The 26,900-nt window shown below is 44.2% G+C and overlaps 1 protein-coding gene across 1 annotated transcript in view; it reads left to right on the top strand.

Annotated features, from left to right (window-relative positions):
- The window catches only part of COL4A2 (collagen type IV alpha 2 chain), a 359,463-nt gene that overhangs the window by 63,080 nt on the left and 269,483 nt on the right, over positions 1-26,900 (top strand). The window lies entirely within an intron of this gene.

The raw sequence follows: 26,900 nt of genomic DNA, 5'->3' as shown, positions 1-26,900 counted from the left end.
GGCATCAAAATTGGGGTGACCGCATGCCGATTTTTAAAATTATTTATTTAATTTTTTTATTTTTTTTTTATAAAAAAGCAGCTTGCGGTTCTTCTTATTTTGATAAACGGCCAAGATAATGTACATGGCTGAGGGCTGCAGCCTGTAGCCGTATGCTTTATCGTGGCTTTGTATCATAATATGAGAGACCCTACCCAGTTTTTTTATTTTTACACCAATCTAGATACAGACACAACACCTCTGATTGGTTGCAGTCAGACACGCTGTCACACAGGGTGTGGACGTGTCTGACTGTAACCAATCAGAGATGCAGGGACTGCCGGTGGCTGGGGAAGTTCATATGCATGAGGGATAAGGAGCAGCCCCAGAAGTAGCATTAGAGCCGCGCTTGCTCCAATCTCACCTATCTCTTCTACCACCATTTTAAAGTTTCGGATTCTAGTCCCCATAGCCTTATATGGGGACTGGCATGCGGCCAGATATCCAGGATCAATTCTAAACCGTATTTTTTTAAAACCCGGTTTGACCTGCCGATCCTGGGTATCTGTGAGTCCACTAATCACTAATTTCTAGCCAAAAATTTCTTAGCAGAACTAACGCACATACTATTAAAAATTGAGCTTTCCTCATTTGTTTCGGATAATATTCCTAAAATATCCCTCACTGCTTACTTGGAAAGTTGTTTGTGTGAAGTATTTCATACTGTATGAACCCATTTATTCTACTAGCATGTAAGTTTACTTTTAATCTGATTTAATTGCATCATAAATTTACTTTCGTCTCAAATCCATAATCTTAAAGTTTTTCAAACTCAATATGCCTATCTTTATGTTCAGTATGTTTTTCTATACCAAGGACTACCCAGAAAAACATACATTCTACATCTGGCTTACCTGAACAGGGTCTAAACAAACATAATGTACCGCAATTTTGCCATAATATATAAACCGTACCTGACAGTTTAAATTAACATGCAACAGGATGTCTCTGTCTGACTCTAGCTCCTCCCCATCTCTTTTCCATAGAACCTTATGAGGACCAATTGTCATATCCTGTGTCAGTAATAACAATGCTTGTATTCACTAAAGACAGGTTTTCAATATTTCATCATGAATTGAGAGTGAAAGATGGGTCCAGGAGGAGAAAGAAGCAGATTTATCTGTTAAAGATTTATTACACAGTTGCTTAGTTTCATATGTACTATTGATTTATGAAATAAAATTTAAAATGATGGTTACTCTTTAATTATGATCCTTTAACCTAATGCCTCTGTAATGAGAGGAAGCTATTACTCATAAAAGCACATAGTATTATCTATACAGCTTGAATGAGATAAATGTGTCGACCATTGCAATATCATGTTCAGTACATTACCTAGTTGACTTAAAGAACACCTGTCCCATGCCATATATGTAATTTTCTTACTTAGTGTAAATGTCGCTATTCTCTTGAACCTGCCATTGCTTTTATTTTGTTTCTGTGTCTCTATGTTCCTGAGCTATGCTGACCTCCTCTCTGTACATAAATCTAAGTTTTTATTTTATTTAATAGCCAAAAGGCTATTGTTCTCAACCGTTCTCTATAGGAGACTTCTTGGAGATCATGCCCAGTTGGCCAAAAAGTTTCCATTTATACACAGTGAAGAGGACCCATGTCTCACTATTGGAAAGCAGCAGGAACAAAAGGAAAGCAATGCTACATTTAGGATAACAGCGGCATCTACTTAAAGAAAGACAGTAACAAGAGAGCTGTGGAAAAGAGAAGCGCAAAATAGGGTCTTATCTGGTAGACGAGGGGATATAGGTAAAAAGACAGGTACTCACCTGTTTCAGTTGTGATAGGCACAACTCCTTGAAGGCATCAAACAAAGAATGTATATAGTGGTCAGCCGCAGCCCCAATAAAACAGATGCAGATCACAGGGTGGGTAAAGAAAAACGGGTTTAATGCTGCTCTAAAAACCACAATTCCAGGAGATGTGTTGAAATCCTTTTCTTTATTTTCACGAGTCAATGCGTTTAGAAGGCATAACCGCCTTCTTCATCAGGACAAATAGAATTAGAAAGAACAGCATCAACATCAAACTGCTGTTCTTTCTAATTCTATTTGTCCTGATGAAGAAGGCGGTTATGCCTTCAAAACGCGTTGACTCGTGAAAATAAAGGAAAGGATTTCATCACATCTCCTGGAATTGTGGTTTTTAGCGCAGCATTAAACCCGTTTTTCTTTACCCACTCTGTGATCGAAGGAAAGACAGTAGCAGGTCATGTTTAAAGGGAACCGACCACAAAGTTTTTGCCCTAAGAACTAATGATAGTGCCCTAATGGCGCTAGGAAGCTTATTAAAATGATACCTTTAGTTGATAAATTTGAGTCTTGATTGCAGAGTACTCTTTGTCCAAACATCCAAAAATGATGTCATTGGTGCAGTGACTTAAGTATCAGGGTGGGACTTTGTGGGTTGGGTCTTCTGTAATGCTTCCTCCCCTGGCTGTCTGCTTTTCCCTCTGCTTAAATTTCTCCTCTCTGCTGCCGCGATTAGCACCATGTCCAGTGTGTGTTCAGTACTTTTTCATTTTTCTCCAAGTCTTCAATAGAATGGTGCCAGAATCAGCAAATGAGAATACCGTGATCTTCATATGGCAAAAACTTGGTAGTTGGATCCTTTAATGGTGCTGTGGTGCTGTTATTTAACAAGATCACTTGAGTACTTGTGATGCCCTGGCCGGGCCAGGTAGTCACAAATAGGCCCCCGCATTACACCTTTCCCTCACAGGTAACACACAGCCAACCTTAAAACCCTAGTCACCTCCCTCGGGGCTTAATAGACACACCAGGGGGCGGAACCAGGCGGTTGGAAGATGCCCACCTAGGAGTTTTAGACAGCCCGAGGGTGGGAAACAGTTCAGACAGGCAGACAGACAGTTGAGTTGTAGAGTTCAAGGAGAGTGGAGGTCAGGCCTGTGTCTCAGGCCTTAAGGCAAACTGACAGGTACCAGGGTAGGAGCCCTGGTGCATTTGGCTAGGAGGCAGACGGCAGTTCCCGACTGCAGGAGCCGGGAATACAGCTCAGTGGAACCGAGGTGGACCGGGACAGGGTTGTAGCCCGCCGGTACTGACCCGGGGAACCGACTCAGAAACCAGAGCACAAAGGGGGGTACTCAGACCCTGAAGCTAGGTCCAGAAGTGACTTGAACTGGTTAATTAACTGATTGAGGCCAGGTCTAGAGGTCCTGTCCCACCCAAAGTCCCTAATAGAAGACAACAGCCCACCGAGGGGGATAAAAGGCCACCGCCACGGCTCAGAGATCCCACGGGCCAGCGTCTGTGAGCAAAGGGCTCCTTAGGCCACATCCAGCCGGGAGCAGACTCCTGAAGTTGCAAGCACAAGCAGTCCACCATTCTAAAACAGGTGCAAGAGAAAGACAGAGACCACCAGCCGGGTTGTGGAACCCGAACGCAGCCGGTTGTGGGCACCGACCAACATCACCTTGGTTTACCAGAGACTCGTGTGTTTTCTAATAGTGAGTACACCAGCACCCTGCGGTCGCCCATCTCCCTGCACCGCCAAACCCCAACGGGTCCCGGGGCCACCATCCCTGCCCACGGAGGGGTTAACAACTTGCTGCACAACATCTCCCCCGGGTGCCCCGTAACTGCAGCAGTGGTGTCCAAACTCACCATATACTTTGGGTGGCGTCACGAACTCCATACAGCCCAGCCCGTACATATACGTCCTACATCCACCATCCCATCACCCTCCTTTTTACTTGAAGTGACCGCGAGACCCCCCCGGGTCCAGAGACCCTCGAGCAACCCACAGAAGGACCGGATCCGAGCAGCTCGGCTGCCGAGAGTGGGGCGGTACATACTGAGTGTAACATTGTTCTTTAACCTTTCAGCAGGGCTTTAAACTAAGGGCGGCGTTACATGGTACGATATATCGTGCGATCACATGAGCAATCGCACCCGCCCCCGTCATTTGTGCGTCACGGGCAATTTGTTGCCCGTGGCGCACAAAGTCGTTTACCCCCGTCACACGTACTTACCTCCCGAACGACCTCGCTGTGGGCGGCGAACATCCTCTTCCTGAAGGGGGAGGGACGTTCGACGTCACATCGACGTCACACAACGGCCGCCCAATAGAAGCGGAGGGGCAGAGATGAGCGAGACGTAATATCCTTCCGCATTGCCGGCGGGATGCAGTTAAGCTGTGTTCGTGGGGTGTCACACGGAGCGATGTGTGCTGCGTCGGGAATGACGAACAACCAGCGCGCAGAAAGAGGAATGACTTTATGAAAATGAACGACGTTAAGCAACGATAAGGTGAGTATTTTTGCTCGTTCACAGTCGTTCGTAGCTGTCACACGCTATGATATCTCTAACGATGCCGGATGTGCGTCACGGAATCCATGACCCCGACGACATATTGCCCGATATATCGTAGCGTGTGACGCTGCCCTAACAGGATCAATGTAAAGCATCTGAAATCTTATAGTATGTCTATACCTTATAAGTCAGTGCCTCCATTTTCTAGAAATCCATTGGTGAATGTTTATGCAAATAAGTTTGCAATTGCAGGGGGCTTGCCCTGTGGTTACAGCTCTCAGGCTTCTTTCCCTCTTTTTCCTCCCGCTGCTGGCCTCCTGTCTGTGATTGGCAGGTCACTCTTCTCTGTCACCTGCTGACCCCCACAAGATCTCAGGCATACATCGTTATAAGCAAGGAGGATGCAGATCAATAGACCTTATTGCGCATGTACCTCTCCCAGAAATGATGGCTTCTGCATGAGATCTCAGATGGAAGAGCAGGTTACAGACAAGAGTGATCTGCCAGTCATTAACTGGAGACTGCAGGAGAAGGTTTGGACAACTCTACGTACAAAGCCTAGCCCCTTGCAGTTACCAGCTCTTTTGGATTAAAATTTGCTGATGTATTTCTAGAAAACAGAGACACTGACTAATAATGAAAACGTTTGATTGTCATCAACATTTTAGATGCTTTACATATATGATGCTAGTTTAAAGAGGTTGTCCAGTAGTTTTACATTTATAATACAATTTAAGCAGTGGTAAAAGTGTCCTGAGTATGTGAAGTTATTGTAAGTGATAACATTAGCCTTTGCTGTAATGTACCACTGAAGCAGGTACTGAGCTACTCATGCCAGACATCGAATGTATGAACAGAAGTGATGCAGAAAATGGGCCTTAAAGGGAACCTGTCAGCAGGTTTTTAGACCTAAAAGGGATTGAAAACTACTTCTATATTGATGGTCTATCCTTAGGATAGGTCAACAATGTCTGATCGGGTGAGGTCTGACACGCGGCAACCTCGCCGATCAGGTGCTTCCATTTCCTGTAGCTGCAGCAGGCGGCTGGAATTGTCCAGTTCTGGAGCTACCCAGTCTTCTGATAGTGGCCTTGGCGGGGTACTACACATCCACCTCCTATTGAAATCAATAGGAGGTGTATGTACAGTACCTGACTGTGGCCTTTATCAGTTGATGGGGCAGCTTTGGAAATGAGCCGAAAGCAGTTCATCGGCAGGGGGGGCTGGGTGTCGGACCGTGACCGATCAGACATTGATTACCTACCGTAAGGGTAGGGCAGCAATGTAGAAGTAGTTTTCAATCCCTTTAATGTATAAAACCTGCTGACAGGTTCCCTTTAAGGTCCATTTTCTGCATCACTTCTGTTCATACACTCGGTGTCTGGCATGAGTAGTTCAGTGCCTGCTTCAGTGGTACATTACGACAAATGCTAATGTCATCACTTACAATAAATTACTATTCATATACTCAGGACACTTTTACCACTGCTTCAATTGTAATATAAAGTAGTTTGATAACTATTACATTTACAAATCATTCCTCAGTGTAAATTCAGCTTTGTTTAGTTGACTAGTGTATTGAAAACCTCCATGAACATAGTTTATCATGATACATCTTGTTTCTGTATACGTAATTACATCTTCTGTGAACTCTTGCTCTTGCTGATACATACATAGGTATCCCAGAATGAAATTGTTTCCATACCGGTGTAAACGTTCTACAGGTGATCTACATTATAGAATATAAACAGTGAAAATGTACCTATTTTAACATATGTTTGTAACTATACATACAGTACATTCCCACATCTGCAGTCCCCAAAATTACAACTTAGTTATTTAATGTAAAACATGCATAAATAGCTATTTATAGTTCCCTATATTTTACTTTATGCGAGCAGCAAACATGTTTGGTTATGGTCTAATAATGCATGTTTCTTCAGTGTTATGAGTCTCATGGCAAAAATATAGGCAATCTCTATTAAGACCCAAACTAGTACGTTATTGTGGGGCACTATTTGACCAGACTTGTTTATATTGTAGTCCTTTTCAATAACGTTTTCCAACATTTCAGATTAAAGTGAATGTACAGTCAGGGTTGTCAACCGTCCAGATATTCCCGGATATTCCCTGCGGTCTACAGAACTGAGAGCGAAAGTGCAAGCTGATCTTGCCTCCCTGCTCTTCCATAGAGAATAACTATATGGGCACGCTGCGCACGCCGATATAAGTAACAGGGGCAGTCCGGATAATCGCAGGGCCCGGGTTAACTGCCCTCCCTCCCCCCTGCTAGTTATGCTACTGGTTTACCTTGAATGCAGCTGATGTCTTTATATCACAATAATGGCTTGTTGACATATGTAACTAATCATAATCAGTTATTATGGTTATTGTGTCCATAAAAATATTGTCTGTCTGGGATTTTTTATAAGCTATCTAGAAAAAATAAAAAGTCTTATTGGTAACCTTGTGTGCAGTAAATGAAAACGCTTTTACCTGTGTTTGCCCGCTGGATGATTCTTCCTGAAGCTAATGATTAAAGATCATTCACACAAAGATGCAAATGTTCCAAATACCATTTAACTCATACACTTGTTTTAAAACAGATTTAGGCCTGATTCAGATTTACATATTTAAACACATATGTGAAAAAATGGTACCGTGTGCTGTACGTGTTTGTCACTGACCCATAGACTTGCATTGGCCATTGCCATTCATGCTACCAGGGGAAAAAAATGGACATGTGTCCACAATCCATGTACAGTGCTGGCCAAAAGTATTGGCACCCCTGCAATTCTGTCAGATAATACTCAGTTTCTTCTTGAAAATGATTGCAATCACAAATTCTTTGGTATTATTATCTTCATTTAATTTGTCTTCAATGAAAAAAAAAAAAATTTGTCATAAAGCCAAATTGGATATAATTCCACACCAAACATAAAAAAGGGGGTGGACAAAAGTATTGGCACCGTTTGAAAAATCATGTGATGTTTCTCTAATTTGTGTAAGTAACAGCACCTGTAACTTACCTGTGGCACCTAACAGGTGTTGGCAATAACTAAATCACACTTGCAGCCAGTTGACATGGATGACACTAGAAGTCCCAGAAATTTCGAGCTTTCCCCTGAAGTCCTGAAAGAGGGTCAAATGACCCTTAGTCCAAACTGAATAGAACTAACTAGAAACTAAATGGCTAAACTCAATGGAAAACAGCAACCTCATGTGGTGCTACAGTAATGGCCTTAATTACAGAACAAAAGACGGTGATTATAGGATGTTAGCTAAAATCCTTCAGGTCATTCGACTCGTCTCTGGTTTCCAAAGGTAGAAATGTTAAATGACCCCTCTCTGGGACTTCTAGTGTTAAAGTTGACTCAACCTCTGTCCTGTGTCCTTGTGTGTACCACATTGAGCATGGAGAAAAGAAAGAAGACCAAAGAACTGTCTGAGGACTTAAGAATCCAAATTGTGAGGAAGCATGAGCAATCTCAAGGCTACAAGTCCATCTCCAAAGACCTGAAAGTTCCTGTGTCTACGGTGCGCAGTGTCATCAAGAAGTTTAAAGCCCATGGCACTGTGGCTAACCTCCCTAGATGTGGAAGGAAAAGAAAAATTGACGAGAGATTTTAACGCAAGATTGTGCGGATGGTGGATAAAAAACCTCGACTAACATCCAAACAAGTTCAAGCTGCCCTGCAGTCCGAGGGTACAACAGTGTCAACCCGTACTATCTGTCGGCATCTGAATGAAAAGGGACTGTATGGTAGGATACCCAGGAAGACCCCACTTCTTACCCCGAGACATAAAAAAGCCAGGCTGGAGTTTGCCAAAACTTACCTGAGAAAGCCTAAACGTTTTGGAAGAATGTTCTCTGGTGAGATGAGACAAAAGTAGAGCTTTTTGGGAAAAGCCATCAACATAGAGTTTACAGGAAAAAAAAGAGGCATTCAAAGAAAAGAACACGGTCCCTACAGTCAAACATGGCTGAGGTTCCCTGATGTTTTGGGGTTGCTTTGCTGCCTCTGACACTGGACTGCTTGACCGTGTGCATTGCATTATGAAGTCTGAAGACTACCAACAAATTTTGCAGCATAATGTAGGGCCCAGTGTGAGAAAGCTGGGTTTTCATCAGAGGTCATGGGTCTTCCAGCAGGACAAAGACCCAAACCACACTTCAAAAAGCACTAGAAAATGGTTTGATAGAAAGCACTGGAGACTACTAAAGTGGCTAGCAATGAGTCCAGACCTGAATCCCATAGAACACCTGTGGAGAGATCTCAAAATGGCAGTTTGGAGAAGGCACCCTTCAAATCTCTGGGACCTGGAGCAGTTTGCCAAAGAACAATGGTCTAAAATTCCAGCAGAGCATTGTAAGAAATTCATTGATGGTCACCAGAAGCGGTTGTTCGCAGTTATTTTGGCAAAAGGTTGTACAACCAAGTATTAGGGGTACTTTGCACGCTGCGACATCGCTACTGCGATATCGTCCGGGTCAAATCGAAAGTGACGCACATCCGGCGCCAGTAACGACGTTGCAACGTGTAAAGCCTAGATGCGCCGGTAAACGATCACAAAAGCGTCGTAAATCGGTGATGTGTGTAGCGTCAGACATTTTCATAATGTCGCACCAATAGGAGATACGATGTTGTTCTTCGTTCCTGTGGCAGCACACATTGCTGTGTGTGAAGCTGCAGGAGCGAGGAACATCTCCTTACCTGCCTCCACCGGCTATGCGGAAGGAAGGAGGTGGGCGGGATGTTTACGTCCCGCTCATCTTTGCCCCTCCGCTTCTATTGTCCGCCTGTCGTGTGACGTCGCTGTGACGCCGCATGACCCGCCCCCTTAGGAAGGAGGCGGGTCGCCAGCCAGATCGACGTCGCAGGGAAGGTAAGTGCGTGTGAAGCTGCAGTAGCGATAATGTTCGCTACAGCAGCTATCACAAGATATCGCATGTGCGACAGGGACGGGTACTATCGCGCTCGGCATCGCAAGTATCGGCTAGGCTAAGGGTGCCAATACTTTTGTCTGGCCCATTTTTGGAGTTTTGTGTGAAATGATCAATGATTTGATTTTTGTTTCATTCTCTTTTGTGTTTTTTCATTGCAAGCAAAATAAATGAAGATAATAATACCAAAGAATTTGTGATTGCAATCATTTTCAAGAAGAAACTGAGTATTATCTGACAGAATTGCAGGGGTGCCAATACTTTTGGCCAGCACTGTAAAAACATTGACATGTGAATAGCACCATACATTATAATGGACACGTGCCGTATCCGTGAAAAAAACAATACAACACATACATGCCACAAAGACATCTGAATGAGGCCTTAAAAGTATGGTAATACGTGTCTGAGGCTTAGCTTTCTAAAACCTGAAATAAACAAGCAACTTTGAAAATCGCCTGACTTAGGGGTACTTTACACGCTGCGATTGTCGAGTGCGATTGTACCCGCCCCGTCGTACGGCCTATATGTGGTGATCGCTGCCGTGGCGAACATTATCGCTACGACAGCGTCACACGCACATACCTGCTCTGCGATGTCGCTGTGCCCGGCGAACCGCCTCCTTTCTAAGGGGGCAGTTCGTTTAGCGTCACAGCGACGTCACAGCAGCGTCACTGAACCGCCACCCAATAGAAAAGGAGGGGAGGAGATGAGCGGCCGGAACATGCCGCCCACCTCCTTCCTTCCTCATTTTCCGGTGGACGCAGGTAAGGAGATGTTTGTCATTTCAGCAGCTTCACACATAGCGATGTGTGCTGCCGCAGAAACGACAAACAACATCGTACTTGCAGCAGCACCGATATTATGGAAATGAACGACGTGTCAACGAGCAATGATTTTGCATGTTTTTGCGCTCGTTGATCGTCCCTCATTTGTGTTACACGCTGTGATGTCGTGTTACACGCTGTGATGTCGCTACTGGCGCCGGATGTGCGGCACTAACGAAGTGACCCCGACGATATATCGGCAGTGATGTCGCAGCGTGTAAAGTACCCCTTAATGTTAGGTAACAGTATGGGAAATGATATCTGATATTATATGCCTTGCAGCAGACTGCCATAGAGCAGAAGGAGTTGAGCTGATCCAAGTGTGAATATGAATATATGTACAGTACAGACCAAAAGTTTGGCTTCTCATTCAAAGAGTTTTCTTTCATGACTCTAAAAATTGTAGATTCACATTGAAGGCATCAAAACTATGAATTAACACGTGGAATGAAATACTTAACAAAAAAGTGTGAAACAACTGAAAATATGTCTTATATTCTAAGTTCTTCAAAGTAGCCACCTTTTGCTTTGATTACTGCTTTGCACACTGTTGGCACTTCACAGGTGTGCCCTGTCAGGTTTAATAAGTGGAATTTCTTTCCTTATAAATGGGGTTGGGACCATCAGTTGTGTTGTGCAGAAGTCTGGTGGATACACAGCTGATAGTCCTACTGATTTGACTGTAAGAATTTGTATTATGGCAAGAAAAAAGCAGCAAAGTAAAGAAAAACGAGTGCCCATCATTACTTTAAGAAGTGAAGGTCAGTCAGTCCAGAAAATTGGGAAAACTTTGAAAGTGTCCACAAGTGCAAAACCATCAAACACTACAAAGAAACTGGATCACATGAGGACCGCCCCAGGAAAGGAAGACCAAGAGTCACCTCTGCTGCGGAGGATACGTTTATCCAGTCACCAGCCTCAGAAATCGCAGGTTAAGAGCAGCTCAGATTAGAGACCAGGTCAATGCCACACAGAGTTCTAGCAGCAGATACATCTCTATAACAACTGTTAAGAGGAGACTTTGTGCAGCAGGCCTTCATGGTAAAATAGCTGCTAGGAAACCACTGCTAAGGACAGGCAACAAGCAGAAGAGACTTGTTTGGGCTTAAGAACACAAGGAACACAAGGAATGGACATTAGACCAGTGGAAATCTGTGCTTTGGTCTGATGAGTCCAAATTTGAGCTTTGGATCCAACCACCATGTCTTTGTGCGACGCAGAAAAGGTGAACGGATGGACTCTACATGCCTGGTTCCCACCATGAAGCATGGAGGAGGAAGTGTGATGGTGTGGGTGTGCTTTGCTGCTGACACTGTTGGGGATTTATTCAAAATTGAATGCATACTGAACCAGCATGGCTACCACAGCATCTTGCAACAGCATGCTATTCCATCCGGTTTACATTTAGTTGGACCGTCATTTATTTTTCAACAGGACAATGACCCCAAACACACCTCCAGCCTGTACAAGGGCTATTTGACTAAGAGGGAGAGTGATGGGGTGCTACGCCAGATGACCTGACCTCCACAGTCACCAGACCTGAACCCAATGAAGATGGTTTGGGGTGAGCTGGACCACAGAGTGGAGGCAAAAGGGCCAACAAGTGCTAAGCATCTCTCGGAACTCATTCAAGACTGTTGGAAGACCATTTTTGGTGACTACCTCTTGAAGCTCATCAAGAGAATGCCAAGAGTGTGCAAAGCAGTAATCAAAGCAAAATGTGGCTACTGTGAAGAACATAGAATATAAGACATATTTTCAGTTGTTTCACACTTTTTTGTTAAGTATTTCATTCCATATGTGTTAATTCATAGTTTTGATACCTTCAATGTGAATCTACAATTTTCAGAGTCATGAAAATAAAGAAAACTCTTTGAATGAGAAGGTGTGTCCAAACGTTTGGTCTGTACTGTATATATATATAATATATATAAAAATATATATATATATATCTACATAGGTGTATAGAGGTCCATTTCGAACAACCACCACTCCAGTGTTCTAATGGTACATTGTGTTTGCTAACTGTGTTAAAAGGCTAGTGAATGTTTAGAAATCCCTGAAAGCCTTTGCGCTAGTATGTTAGCACAGCTTAAAACAGTTTTGGTAATTAGAGAAGCTATAAAACTGACCTTCCTTTGAGGTAGTTGAGAATCTGGAGCATTACATTTGTAGGTTCCATTAAACTCTTAAAACTGGCCAGAAAAAGAGAACTTTCATGTGAAACTCGACAGTCTATTCTTGTTCTTAGAAATAAAGGATATTGCATGCGAGAAATTGCCAAGAAAATTAAGATTTCCTACAACGGTGTGAACTACTCCTTTCAGAGGAAAGCACACACAGGCTCTATCCAGAGTAGAAAGAGAAGTGGGAGGCCCCGCTGCACAACTGAGCAACAAGAGAAGTACATTAAAGTCTCTAGTTTGAGAAATCAACGCCTCACAGGTCCTCAACTGGCAGCTTCATTAAATAGTACCCGCAAAACGCCAGTGACAACATCTACAGCGAAGAGGTGACTCCGGGATGCTGGCCTCCAGGTCTTCAGGGCAGAGTGGCAAAGAAAAAGCCATATCTGAGATTGGCTAATAAAAGGAAAAGATTAATATGGGCAAAAGAACACAGACATTGGACAGAGGAAGATTGGAAAAAAATATTATGGACAGACAAATCGAAGTTTGAGGTGTTTGGATCATGCAGAAGAACATTTGTGAGACGCAGAACTACTGAAAAGATGCTGGAAGAGTGCCTGAAACCATCTGTCAATCATGGTGGAGGTAATGTTGGTCTTGGGTTGCTTTGGTGCTGGTAAAGTGGGAGATTTGTACAAGATAAAAGGGATTTTGAATAAGGAAGGCTATCACTCCAGTTTGTAACGCCATGCCATACCTTTGTGGACAGCACTTGATTGGAACCAATTTCATTCTACAACAAGACAATGACCCAAAGCACACCTCTAAATTATACATGAACTATTTAGGGAAGAAGCAGGCAGCTGGTATTCTATGTGTAATGGAGTGACCAGCCCCGTCACCAGATCTCAACCCTATTGAGCTGTTGTGGGAGCAGCTTGACCGTATGATACGCAAAAAGTGCCCAGCAAGCCAATCCAACTTGTGGGGGGGGCTCCTGGAAGCATGGGGTGAAATATCTCCAGTTTACCTCCGCAAATTAACAGCTAGAATGCCAAAGGTCTGCAAAGCTGGAATTGCTGCAAAGGAGCATTCTGTGCCCAAAGCAAAGTGGGAAGGAGAAAATTATTATTTCAAGTAAAAATCATTATTTCTAACCTCGTCAATGTCTGGACTATATTTTCTATTTATTATGCAACTCATTTGATAAAGAAAAGTATGATTTTTCATGGAAAAGACAAAACTGTTTGTGTGACCCAAACTTTTGAACTGTAGTGTAAATACTTTGTTTTTCCTTCAAATTTATTCCTAGTAATACTATCTTGTTTCCTCTTCATCCCCAATGGATTTTAATGGCTTTTAAAAATACATATGAAAAGCAGGATAATTTTTATTGTTGGCATGCAAACAGACAATTGTGTCTATGCATTCTGAAAGTGGATTTTCTAATGGTCAGGACTCCCTCCTATGTGGATACACAGCCATGCTGGGTGCTTTACATTTCAGAGGTTTCATGCTGGGAGTCTCATATAGAATATATATACAACTGTCTTGAGTAGCTTATGAATTGCACGGTCCCCATACAGCTATTTATTTTAACATTTGAGGTTTTTCTTTAGCTCAGCTATTTCAAAACAAACAGAAAGTGTCAAGGTCAAGTCTTAATTTCAACAGCATAAATATGATTTCCATGCTCAGTCAGCATGACCTGGTCTATATTGTGTGGTCTTCTTTAGAAATCATGAAGGCATTTAAACATTTAAAGGGTTTGTACCACTTTGATAAATTTTCTCCTCACCACTAACAGAATAGTAAAGGCTACAGTCACTTAGCAGCCATGAAATAATGTCACGTGGGGGACACAGAGCGCCGCCAGTCTGGGAGGTAAGTATAAGATTCTATTATAATGCACATTGGTGTGATTAAGAATTCATTCAGCAGTGGACAATCCCGTTAGGTTTCCCTGACCACTGTGCTTCCCACTGTTCCTGGAAATGAGGATCTGCAAAATACTATCTAACGCCATGTGCGCACCAGAAAGTGCCCGTTTCTTAAGGAAAAACCGGACCCTCTTAAAGAATCCCGCACCCGCGGTAAAAAAAAACGCACCAAAACCGCAACGAAATTCGCATGCGGTTTTACCGCGGATTCGCCGCGGATTTACCGCAGATTTTCCGCAAGTTGGTCCTCGCGGATTTTTACCATTATCTATGGCAAAAACCGCAGGTACCTGCGGAAAAGAAGTGACATGCTCATTAATTCCGCAGCGGAAAATCCGTGGGTAACTTCGCGGGTATAAAAAAATGCAGTGTGCGCACAGGGCCATAAGCTAAGTACACATGTAGGTTGTATTTTTGCATTTTTTTCATGTCTTTTTTCTTTGCTTATTTTAGTCAGTAAAAGCAAGGAAACAGCATCCCAGCAAAGCCTCTTAGAATCCTGACTTGCTGTGCACATGCTACTTCTTTTTTTCCTTGCAGATTTTGTTGTTGAAAAGCAGCATGTCAATTGTTTCTGCGTTTTTTTCTACATTTCCATAATCCACTGCAGTACTTTATCACTACAGTGGATTATAGCGCAGCACTTTGCCTCACACACCATGCATACAGCATTGTATGTGAGGCTCTCTGCATCTTAGTAACCCGGAGTCATCCTGGTGACGATCCAAGGTTACTATGGCAGCCATCAGGTCCCTGTGATCGCATTACAAGGACCCAATCGCCAGAGTTAGGTAAGCGATTCCTCTCCCTGACTTATGAATGCTGCGATCACACTGATCGCAGCATTCAGGAGGTTAAAGTGCCGAGAGCGGCACGAGCACCGCTCTGGGCAGTGAGAGCCGGGTCCTGGCTATAACATTAGCCAGAGAACCAGTGGTGATCGCTGGGGTACAGTGCCGGAACCCTTGAGATCGCCATGACTAAAAAAGCACCAAAAAAGCAAGAAAAACGCAGGTTAAAAAATGCGCAAACGCAATTAAAAAAGTGCGGTTTTTTTCAGCTGCTTTTTTCCTGCCAAAACATGCTTTTTTGGGTGTAGGAAAGATGCACACAAAAAAGTAACGTGGGCACATAACTTTAAGACTGCTTGTGGGAGATCGTAGGTGCTCCACAGTCAGAACCTATGGGGTCAGTACACTGGTGGATACAGACAGAAGAGGGCCCCTGTGCTAGAGCAATATATGGGCCCTTTCCAGTCCAATATTTCATCATAATACACAAGTCCTGTTTTGGAGGTAGAATTAGGCCCTCTTACTTCTTGGACCCCTGTGCAGCCACTCAGGTTGCACCAATGATATGGCCGCCCTTGGATCTGGAAGTTATTACTTACTTTGCTCTGGTGAAAGTGAATGAAATAAAAAGAAATTTAAATTAAATCAATATTTTGTGTGACCACCCTTTTTCTTGAAAAAAGCATCAAAGCAACAACTTTTCTAGACACACTTGCACACAGTTTTTAAGGAACTCAGCAGGGAAGGTCCAACCATCTTGAAGAACTAACCACTGATCCTCTGTGGATATTGTATTCATCAAATTCTTCTAACTCATTATGTAGTCCCAGTCAGACTCAAATGCCTTCCTAATTGAATAGCATGATGATTAAATATCTGCCTGTATTTCTCAACACTGAGGCTACCAACAAATGGGCAATCTTGAGGACCATAGAGACAAAGGTTGACCAAGGAATCTTAGTACAGCAGATAAAAGGCATATTACGCTTACTTCCCTTCAAAACAGTAGATATCTAGCAGTGACATTAGCTCAAAACTGGCAGAAATCAGTGGGTGCTAGGTATACCCTTTTATTGTTTGGAGAAGTGTGACCAGAAGTGGTCTTTATGAAAGAATTGCAGACAAAAACCATATTTACGGCATTGGACCAAGGTTGTGACTCAACTATGTATGAAAACATAGTAACTGGATTGCAGAAAAATGGCAGCAGGAGTTTAGATCTGATGAATCAAAATTTTAAATTTGTCTACAACAGAGGCATTTGGGTCTCAAAGAGAGCAGTACAATAATGAGTGTCTGCAGGCTATAGTGAAGCATGGTGGAAGGTCCTTCAAATAAGGTATGGAAATGACTCAAAACATATTCTGCAGCAGAACATTGATCAAAACATACAACCAGTGTTAATAAAGTGATGAAATGACTCCACTGAGCCTTGATCTCAACAACATTGAGTCTGTACGGGATAACATGATGGGACAGAAAAATTTTCATATGCCTACATCCACAGAAGATCTGTCATTAGTTCTCTAAGATATTTGGAATAATCTGATGAGTTTTTCAAAAACTGTGGACGTGTATACCTTGAAGAATTGGTGCTTTGATGCTGATTCTAAGGCAAAGGGAAATCACACCAAATATTGATTTGATATGTTTTTTTTGTTTTATTTACTTTGCATTTTGTTAATTGATTAGGATAAACTATTAACACTTCCATTTTTTAAAGTTTTCTTACTTTGCAGGATTTTTTCCACACCTGCCTAAAAGTTTTGTACAGTACTGTATATATACTAGATATTTGTCTATCTAGATGAAACTAGTGACTTTAAGGGTATGTGCCCACAATCAGGACTCGCTGCGTCCTGTACACAGCGGGTCCTGACCTGTGGGGCTGCAAGTCTCCTCCGCAGCTGCTTGTACCCATGATCAGGGTTCAGTGTACTGTGGTCTCTCGCTTGTTTTCTCCCTACGGAGGATGCATGCGAATCCGCAGCAAACATTTGACATGCTGCGGTCTGGAAAGACGCAACACAGATCAGTGTTTGCTGCAGAATAAACAAGCAGAGTGGGCACAAGATTTCTAGAAATCCCATCCACTATGCTTGTACTGTACAATTCAAATTTTTGGATGCAGCTTAAGCTTGCTGAGTCGAAAACACTGCAAACACTGATAGTGGGCACGCACCCTAAAGGTACCGTCACACTAAGTGACGCTCCAGTGATCCCACCAGCAACCTAACCTGGCAGGGATCTCTGGAGCGTTGCTACACGGGTTGCTGGTGAACTGTCAAACAGGCAGATCTCACCAGCAACCAGTAACCAGCCAGCAGCGACGCGTGGAAGCGATGCTGCGCTTGGTAATTAAGGTAAATATCGGGTAACCAACCCGATATTTATCTTGGTTACCAGCGGCGGTGTGCGCTGGTAACCAAGGTAAATATCGGGTTGGTTACCCGATATTTACCTTAGTTACCAAGCGCAACATCGCTTCCACGCGTAACAACTGGCTGGGGGCTGGTCACTGGTTGCTGGTGAGATCTGCCTGTTGTAACTTAGGTATCCAAGGTTACGGCGACGAATATAGTGACAGTTAGTTGTTGTTAACACGGATACCTAAAGGTACCGTCACACTAAGCGACGCTCCAGCGATCCCACCAGCAACCTGACCTGGCAGGGATCGCTGGAGCGTCGCTACATGGGTTGCTGGTGAGCTGTCACACAGGCAGATCTCACCAGCAACCAGTGACCAGCCCCCAGCCAGTAGTGACGCGTGGAAGCGATGTTGCGCTTGGTAACTAAGGTAAATATCGGGTAACCAACCCGATATTTGCCTTGGTTACCAGCGCACACCGCTTAGCGCTGGCTCCCTGCACTCCTAGCCAGAGTACACATCGGGTTAATTACCCGATGTGTAGTCTGGCTATGTGTGCAGGGAGCAGGGAGCCGGCACTGACAGTGTGAGAGCGGCGGTCGCTGGTAACGAAGGTAAATATCGGGTAACCAAGGAAAGGGCATCTTGGTTACCTGATATTTACATTGGTTACCAGCGTCCACAGAAGCCGGCTCCCTGCTCACTGCACATTCAGTTGTTGCTTTCTCGTTGTCACACACAGTGATGTGCGCTTCACAGCGGGACAGCAACAACTAAAAAATGGCCCAGGACATTCAGCAACAACCAGTGACCTCACAGCAGGGGCCAGGTTGTTGCTGGATGTCACATACAGCAACATCGCTAGCAACATCGCTGCTACGTCACAAAAGTCGTGCCTCAGCAGCGATGTTGCTTAGTGAGACGTGGCCTTAAGAGTTATCTAATGTGTATGGGCATCTTAACTGTCCCCCAACATCTGTCAATGAAAACAAGGATTACGCATAATAAAATCCAACATGCCTACATATTTGTTTGTTCCTCGGGGACTCATAAGTGTCTGACAATTATATCCTCCTTATGGCAATAAACATGCACGTTTTGCAGATCAACAATAGTCACTTTATTAATGCGACTCCTAGAATAAAAACTATCTGGACATCCATCTTACTTTGGAGTATAATTTTAAAAGCAAGGGTATTGTTTACTGAACAGAGAAGTTTATTTGTTTAGTTTTTACTATAATATTACCCCCATAAGCGTATCTGCATCGACTAAGGTTTACAATGTATTATTCATTAAACAGGTATTTGACAAGCGTGTTTATTGCTAGCTCCATGATGTGGAATCTCTCAGAAAATAAACAAAGGATGAGGACTTAATAAAATGGATGTGAAAGATGTGTCAGCTGACATGATTTGGATAATCGTAGAGGAAGTTAAATATTTATGTGTTTGTATCTCATTGTACAGTTGTTTGTACAAAGATAACTGCATTCTTGGTTCCTCTGCAGAACCACAAATCTCGTGTTGGAGAAACCTCTTAATACAACATTAGATTTCTTTGCTTAGCAGAATAATTGTCATTTATTCACTTATTATTTCACATTGCAGGCTAATTTCAGTGAAGTAGCAAAATATTCAGCTTCTGATAACGCATTATAGATATTGTAACAGGTGTCTAGAACCATCTACACTCAAATTGAACCACTTATACATTCATATAAAGGACCTGGCCCCTAAGAAATAAATTGTAGTATAGATCTTACTATGTTTGTGTTATATAAAAACCGTTTTATAACATATGTAAATGAGAGATCCTAAGTGCACCCTTGGCACTTTGTCCTGCCCTCTCAATTAGGATCCTCCGCCTTTTATTTTGATTAACAGCACTCACTTTGGAACTCTGCCTGAATTGAATCCCCTGCACCGCACCCACTGACACTGCAGGAACCAAAAACACAAACACTGCTAGCGTAGGCGCACACTCATCCCCTCTATTGTCAGCATTGTCTCCCCGCTATTGTGTATCTCTCTCCTGTATCCAGCGCACTGCGAGCGGCCGTGGCTATAGAGCCCTGTTATTGTGATTTTTAGATGGGTAATTCCATCTTCAAAATAATATCCCAATATGTAGTAAGTGTAATAATAATCCTAGGTTACAACTACTCATATAGTAACAGTTAGTTGCTTGTGGTCATAATAACCATGGATACCTAATCTGCAATGAATTGCACATGAGGTAAGCGACATAACTAATCAGGAGACCTATGCTACATTTCTATTTGGAAGTATTTGCTATTATTATTTTTATCATCATTATTATTATTATTATTATTATTATTATTATTATTATTATTATTTCACCTACTACATATAGGGATAGTATTTTAGAGATGGTTTACCCCTTTTAAGCTCTGATCTCAGAATTGCTGGGGGTCCCAGATCCAGTACTCAATGATCTGTAGGTTATCCCCTATACTATTCTTATTTTCTTATACTAATTCTTTAACGTGTTTTTTTATGGTCTACTAAAGAGCGTATGATCATACCTTTTTTGCTTCTTTTCATTATAATACAGAATCTTTATGTGCTGTAGTCCGGGATTTCAGGATGGTGGCTAATCTTTGTATAGTACCTAGGAGACCCCAGACATTTTTTCAATCATCTTTTAAATGTATTCATTGTCTAGTAAAGACTTATTTTAACCCACAGCTCAATGTAAGGGAAAATGTTTGTGCACATGAGCTAGAGCACATATTGGTCCATTTTTCCTGCATTAAGGGGGCTTTACACGCAACAATATCGCTAAAGATATATCGTCGGGGTCACGGAATTCGTGACGCACATCCGGCCTCGTTAGCGACATCATTGCATGTGACACCTGTGAGTGAGTGTTAACGATCAAAAATACTCACCTAATCTTTGATCGTTGACACGTCGTTCATTTTAAAAAAATCGTTTCTGTTGCTGGATGCAGATTGTTCGTCGTTAATGAGGCAACACACATCGCTACTTGTGACACCCCAGGAACGACGAACAGTACCGTACATGCGTCCTCCGGCAACGAGGTGGGCGTGACTTTCCTGCGGCTGCTCTTCGCCCCTCCGCTTCTATTGGACGCCTGCCGTGTGATGTCGCTCTAACGCCGCACGAACCGCCCCCTTAGAAAAGAGGCTGTTCGCCGGCCACAGTGACGTCGTTAGGAAAGTAAGTATGTGTGATGGGTACTAGCGATATCGTGTGCCACGGGCAGCGATTTGCCCGTGATGTACAAACGACGGGGGCGGGTGCTTTCACAAGCGACTTCGCTAGTAAAGCAGCCTTAAGTCTATTTGCAGGTGACAGTGCGAGTTTCAGTGGCTTCATAGCTTGTGTAGCCTGCTGCGATTTAGACCAGCACAAATACTATAGCTAGAAACAGATGAAGTCACATCTGCAGTTTGCAGAACTTGTAAATGTATACTTAGAATAGGAAATGTCATGGATAGCCGATTTGAGTATTAGGAGAGTTTGTTAATTTAAAATTTTCTATTGATAACATCCAGAAATCTGTCATCAGACATCATGTACCAATGCCATCCACCATAAAAAAAACACCTTTTCAACCTAAAGGGAACCTATCAGCAGGATTTTACCTTATAAGCCACCACCAGTCAGCCATTATACACAGCAATCTAGAATACTGTATATAAGTTCCCAGGCTACTATGTATAACGTAAAAAAAAATCTTTTATTATTCTCACCTGTGATTGGTTGGGTCCGATGGGTGTGGCTGGTCTCGGATAAGTGCCTCCTCTCTTCCTTCCTCTGCAGTTCTCTTTCCCAGCTTCATGTGGATGACGCGCCCTACGTCATCCACACAGAGGCCTCCATTGCACTCCAGCACACACGCACTTTGATCTGCCTTCCTGAGGGCAGATCAAAGTATTGTAGTGCACATGTGCAGGCAGCATTTTTTTCCTGGCAGAATGAAGTGCACAGGAGTGCAACGGAGGCTTTTGTGTGGATGACGTAGGGCACATTATCCAGACGGAGCTGCGAAGGAGGACGGTGATGGAAGGAAGAGAGGAGGTGCCAGACTGAGACCGGTGTCTCCCTTTGGACCCAACCGCCCCATAGGTGAGTATAATAAAAGCTGTTTTTAACAATACACAGAGCAGCCTGGGCTACAGCATTCTAGAATGCTATATACAGTATATGCTATATATAAGGACTGTTTGGTGTTGGCTGCAGCTTATAGGGGAAAAACTTGGTGACAGGTTCCCTTTAAGAACCATCTAAATAGATTAGTCATAGCTCTGTTTAACAAACACGGCAATCTACAAATTCTAACATTTACTAGCACAGTGATTCTCACACTGAGGTTGACATCACAAATGAGGCACTAACTAGATGTTGGTGAGGCTTAGTTCAGGAGGCAGTTATAAAAGTGGTCATCTTATGAAAAGACTTTTCTATGACTGCAGCTATTCCTACTAAAGCAACAGATTTGACTGACTTTAGTAAGCAAAAACTGTAAAATTGACATATGTTTTTCATTTACAGGTCCAATTGCATGTGTAACGCCCAGAGAAGGGGGTACTCGGTCCTGGGCAGTAACAAATGGGAATGTCACTTTGGTGGCCATTGCCCAATCCCGTGCTCTGGCCCCTTTTGTTAATGGGAGTATTTACAGGGGAGTTAAGAGTTTGTTGTCATGTGACACAACCTGCGGATTGCGGTTAAGGATGGAGAACCGCCACTTCTGAATGTGGGTACTTCCAAGGCTGTTGGTACTGGCAGCTGTGATGGTAGGCCCTCCGCAGGTAGGGCTGTGCCTAGGAGATGTAACGGGGGCAATAAGGGAGACTACACCAGGTTGTCTTTAACAGTCTCTACAAAAGGGTGCTTTACACGCTGAGACATCGCTAGCGATTGCTAGCGATGTCCCGAGCGATAGCACCCGCCCCCGTCGTTCGTGCGACATGTGGTGATCGCTGCCGTAGCGAACATTATCGATACGGCAGCGTCACATGCACATACCTGTTCAGCGACGTCGCTGTGACTGCCGAACACTCCCTTCTTCAAAGGGGAGGTGCGTTCGGCATCACAGCGATGTCACAGCGGCGTCAGAAAACGGCCACCCAATAGAAGAAGAGGGGAGAAGATGAGCAGCCGGAACATGCCACCCACCTCCTTGCTTCCTCCTTTCCGGTGGACGCAGGTACGATGATGTTCGTCGTTCCTGCGGTGTCACACACAGCGATGTGTGGTGCCGCAGGAACGACGAACAACCTGCGGAATGAAACACCAACGACATTATGATTAGGAGCGACGTGTCAACGATTTTTGCCGTTTTTGCGATCATTGATCGTCGCTCCTGGCTGTCACACGCTGCGATGTTTCTAACGACGTCGGATGTGCGTCACAAACACCGTGCCCCCGACGATATATCGTTAGCGATGTCGCAGCGTGTAAAGCACTTTTTACTGTGGACCCAGGGGTTGCTGATTCAGGTCCCTTGGAGGACCAGTGCCAATGTAGTGACTCAGGTTGCTCTGTCCCCGGCACTCTTAGTTGATTGGGTCCCTGTAGCGTGGAGCGTTTGGGGGCCCCGACTGTCCATTTTTGGGTACAGTCTCCTCTGTACGGTGGGCAGTGCAGACCCTGTGAGGAGGTAAGTGTCCGAACCCCGATCCTAGTTTACTGCTGATGCCTTTGGATTATTTGGTTCGGTGAAGTCCGTGAATGTGTCCTTACCGGGCAGGTATTTGCCAAACAGTCTAAAACTTGCGCTTGACCTAGGGCCCTGTGCCCCGTGCATGCTCCGGTCCCAGCGGTATCTCCGGAACCCGTCCTGGCGACCTCTCTCCTGTGCCCCCAGCGTCACCATTACACGGACCCTGCTCAGGCACGTCCGCACACCTCTCTTGTGTGCTACTCAACTCTCTCCTCACTACTGACTAACTGACTGACCGCTCCCACCAGGCTGGCTATACCCAGGGACTCATTCCTATAGCGACCATCCCCTTACATGGTTTACCCTCTATGCCCAGTGTGGAGTGGTGAACTAGGATTTTGGTCGTGTTTGGATGGAATCGACACTGGTTCTCCAGTTCCCAGGGGGTAGGTCCTGCATCCCTAAGAGGATGCAGTTCCCTGTAGTGCCCTGAGGGTCTCAGGGGCGCTTCACATGGACCATCAAGTGGCACTAAACAGTTACCAATCAGTGGTCATGTAATAGTCTGTTTACACCAAGAACAAGGAGATTTTGCCCTGGACAAGAGATTACTTCATGCAAGTGTTTTGCTTACTCATTGGATGATAGGTAGCCTGTTTAAGTGAAAGAATATTGTGAAATAAGTGTTCTTAACAATGCTTGCTCGTGCACTCTAATCTTTCAGAGTAAATGTATCTATAAGGGGAATCTGTCACCACTTTGACCTTTTAAAACTGTTAAAATGGGCATACAGGTTATAGAATGCTGAAAAAAAGTCATATCTGACTGCCTCATATTAAATGCCTTATTGTGGATACATCATCTTTTATCACTTTATATAAACGAGCTCTTCCAGGCTATAGGGCAAATGCTGCCTGGAAGATAACTCCGCCTCCAGAGATTATTTTAAATAGAATGGGCGTTACTAGTGTGAGACAAGTAACTGACATAGTATAGTAGAAATGAAATTAGTCTTCTTGCAAACACATTTTTTACAGCTCCCTGAGCCCTGCTTTGTTGCAACAATAATGCAGCACTGTGTGCCTGTGAGACGGAGGCTGAAGCTAAGAGCAACCTGCGTAAGTGTCAGTTAGCGTACAGTTCCACTTGTGTTTTGCACAGACGAATGCAAGCCAATAAAACATCGGACTGCACTCGCACCAGTGCAAAACTATGGGGCAGTGTCCATCTGCGATTGAGTTCTCATGCCATATCGGCCTGAGAAATTAATCTCAGCATGCTGCGTTTGGCAGTGATTCTCCGCTCACACACCTCCATACAAGTCTATGGGAGCATATGAAACATCACACTGCACTCGCATGTCATCCGACTGCAGTGCGATGTACGTAGAGACAGGCAGTGCAGGAAATGGGGAGAAAGTGAACCCTCCCTCTTCTCTACAGCTGTGATATGATCGCAAGATCACATCCCAGTCGCATGACCCTCAGCTGATGCTCACAACAGAGGGTCATTAGCATATCACTTCCGATGCTCTCGCATCGGAAGCTATGCACAAGTGGAACCGTACCCTTATAATCACATATAGCTCTGCAGTGACAGCAGGGAGCGGACATCTCACATCACACTGGTACCGCCCCTTTTATTTATAATAAGCTTTCGAGGCAGAGTTATCTTTCAGGCAGCATCCACCCCATAGCCTGGAAGAGCTGATTTATATAAAGTAGTAAAACATATTTCAATAGCAAGGCATCTGATATAAGACATTTGGGTATGGCTTTTTTCACATTCTATAACCTTTATGTCCATATTAATAGTTTAAATAGATCAAATGTGGTGACAGATTCCTTTTTAAGTATGGAAATCAACTACAGTTGCTTAGGCCCAGGCATTATGTTAGTCAATCCAATCTGATGAGACCCCAGCAGAAATAATTTGCGAAACCCTGACCCACAGGAATTACCTAACATCTTTCTATTTGTAAAATGAAAGACTTGTTTTATTGGATATGTTATTTTAGAGACAGTTCCAGACAACTCATAAGTGCCTGATATTAAGACAAAATGTACTCTCCTCCCAGCAAGACAGTGGAAATTACAGATTATGTGCCTTAGAGATATAATATTTTGTTCTTTGAATTCACACATTGTATTTCAAGTCAGCAGAAGACAATGGACCATTCTTACATACAACAAGAATCAATAGGAACGCTTTGTTCTTTTAATTTATATACCGCTGTGTAGTGGTTTATCCATCGTTTACATAGAAGCTTAAGTAGAAATTTAGCAATTAGAAAAGGGTATAATGAGGGATTAATTGCATGTCTATTTCACCTATCAATATAATGTATTCTTTCCACACAAAATATGTTGGTTAGTGGGTGGTACTTATAGTTTTATATTAATTCAAAAAATTATAACTGACATTGTAAATATATTTATATACTAAATTGAGAGTAAAATCTGGTGGAATGGAAAAAGGAGCAGAAACACTTTATTTGTTCATGTGACAAGGTCCTTTGCTCTATTCGACTGGTGCTGGTCTAACTGATCAGGCCGTTTTCCTGCAGTTCTGCACTGTACTTGGATGTCATCTGCCAGGATCGGACGCCCAACATCCCCACCATTATTGTCGCGGGCGGGGAGGACGCCGCCGCTGCTGCACACTCGCTAACACTAGGGTCCGGCGCTGCTGCGGCTGCTGCTGCTCGGTGGCTCGAGCGGTGGGCCGGATCCGGGGACTCGAGCGGCGCTCCTCGCCCGTGAGTGAAAGGGGTGGTTGGTTTGGGGGATTTAGTCCGTGACGCCACCCACGGGTTGTGGTGAAGATGGGCACCACCGCTGCTGGTGACGGGGATCCCGGGAGCGATGGTAGGGAGCAGCTGGGATGTTGTTTTCCCCCCTCCGTGGGTAGGGGTCGGTGGTCCCGGGGCCCGGTGGTGTGACGGGGAGGCAGGGTTGGTGAGGTGCAGGGTTGCAAGGACAGCGCGGCGTGGTGCCAGATGGCACGGGTGTACTCACTCAGTAAGAGATGCACAAAGTCCTCGGTAAACCAAACGGCTGGATGGACGGGTCCCGCAGCCGGCTGCAGTGTCTCTCCCTGGGTGATGGCGGCTGTCTTTCCCTGCACCTTGATGTACTTGTTTGACTACGATGGATCCCCAACGGTAGTCCGCTCCCCGGTGTATGGTTGCCGGACCAGCCCGTTGGCCCGCAGGCACTGGCCCTTGGGTCTCTAGCCTTAGGTGGTAGCTGTATACCCTTACGGTGTGGGCGGTTGCCTTCTATCGGGTCTTTGGCTGTTAGGAAACGCCTGGGGTTCCGGTCACACTCGGATTTGACTATTGTCGGCGGCTCCAAGCCTGGTCGGGGTCCGATGGCCCTGCCTGTGTGTGCTGGCTTCACTTCGCTCCTCGGTCGGTACTGGCGGGCCAATGCCCGACCCCGGTCCTACGGTTCCGCGTTGCTTCACCACTCCTGCAGACGGCCACCACCATCTGCCAACCTTGCTGTCAGTGCCTGGGCCACAAACCCAAACAATCTCCAATTTACTCCTCTCACTTCAACCTCCAGGACAAATCTGTCTCTTTTTCCTGCCTCCAGGCCTGTGAACTCCTCGGTGGGTGGGGCCAACCGCTTGGCTGCGCCCTACCTGTTGTGGACATCAGACCCTGGAGGGAGGCAACAAGGATTTTGTGTTTGGCTAATGTTACTGTCTAATGGGGGTGGGGGTGTTTGTGTGTTACCTGTGACGACCTGGCTAGTCCAGGGAGCCACATTATCAGTAATCAACAGTGTTGTAAAGTCGATACAACTATGTTTGGTACTCTACATGGATCCTCATAATATTGACAGCTTTTCACCAAAGTACAACATTTTGTCATGATATTATGTGATATTTTTTATTTCTCTGTTATG

This window comes from Anomaloglossus baeobatrachus, chromosome 2 (assembly GCF_048569485.1).
Source record: "Anomaloglossus baeobatrachus isolate aAnoBae1 chromosome 2, aAnoBae1.hap1, whole genome shotgun sequence".
Lineage (NCBI taxonomy): Eukaryota > Metazoa > Chordata > Amphibia > Anura > Aromobatidae > Anomaloglossus > Anomaloglossus baeobatrachus.
The sequence above is the reverse complement of the archived record's forward strand: the minus strand, read 5'-3'. Positions and strand labels throughout refer to the sequence as shown.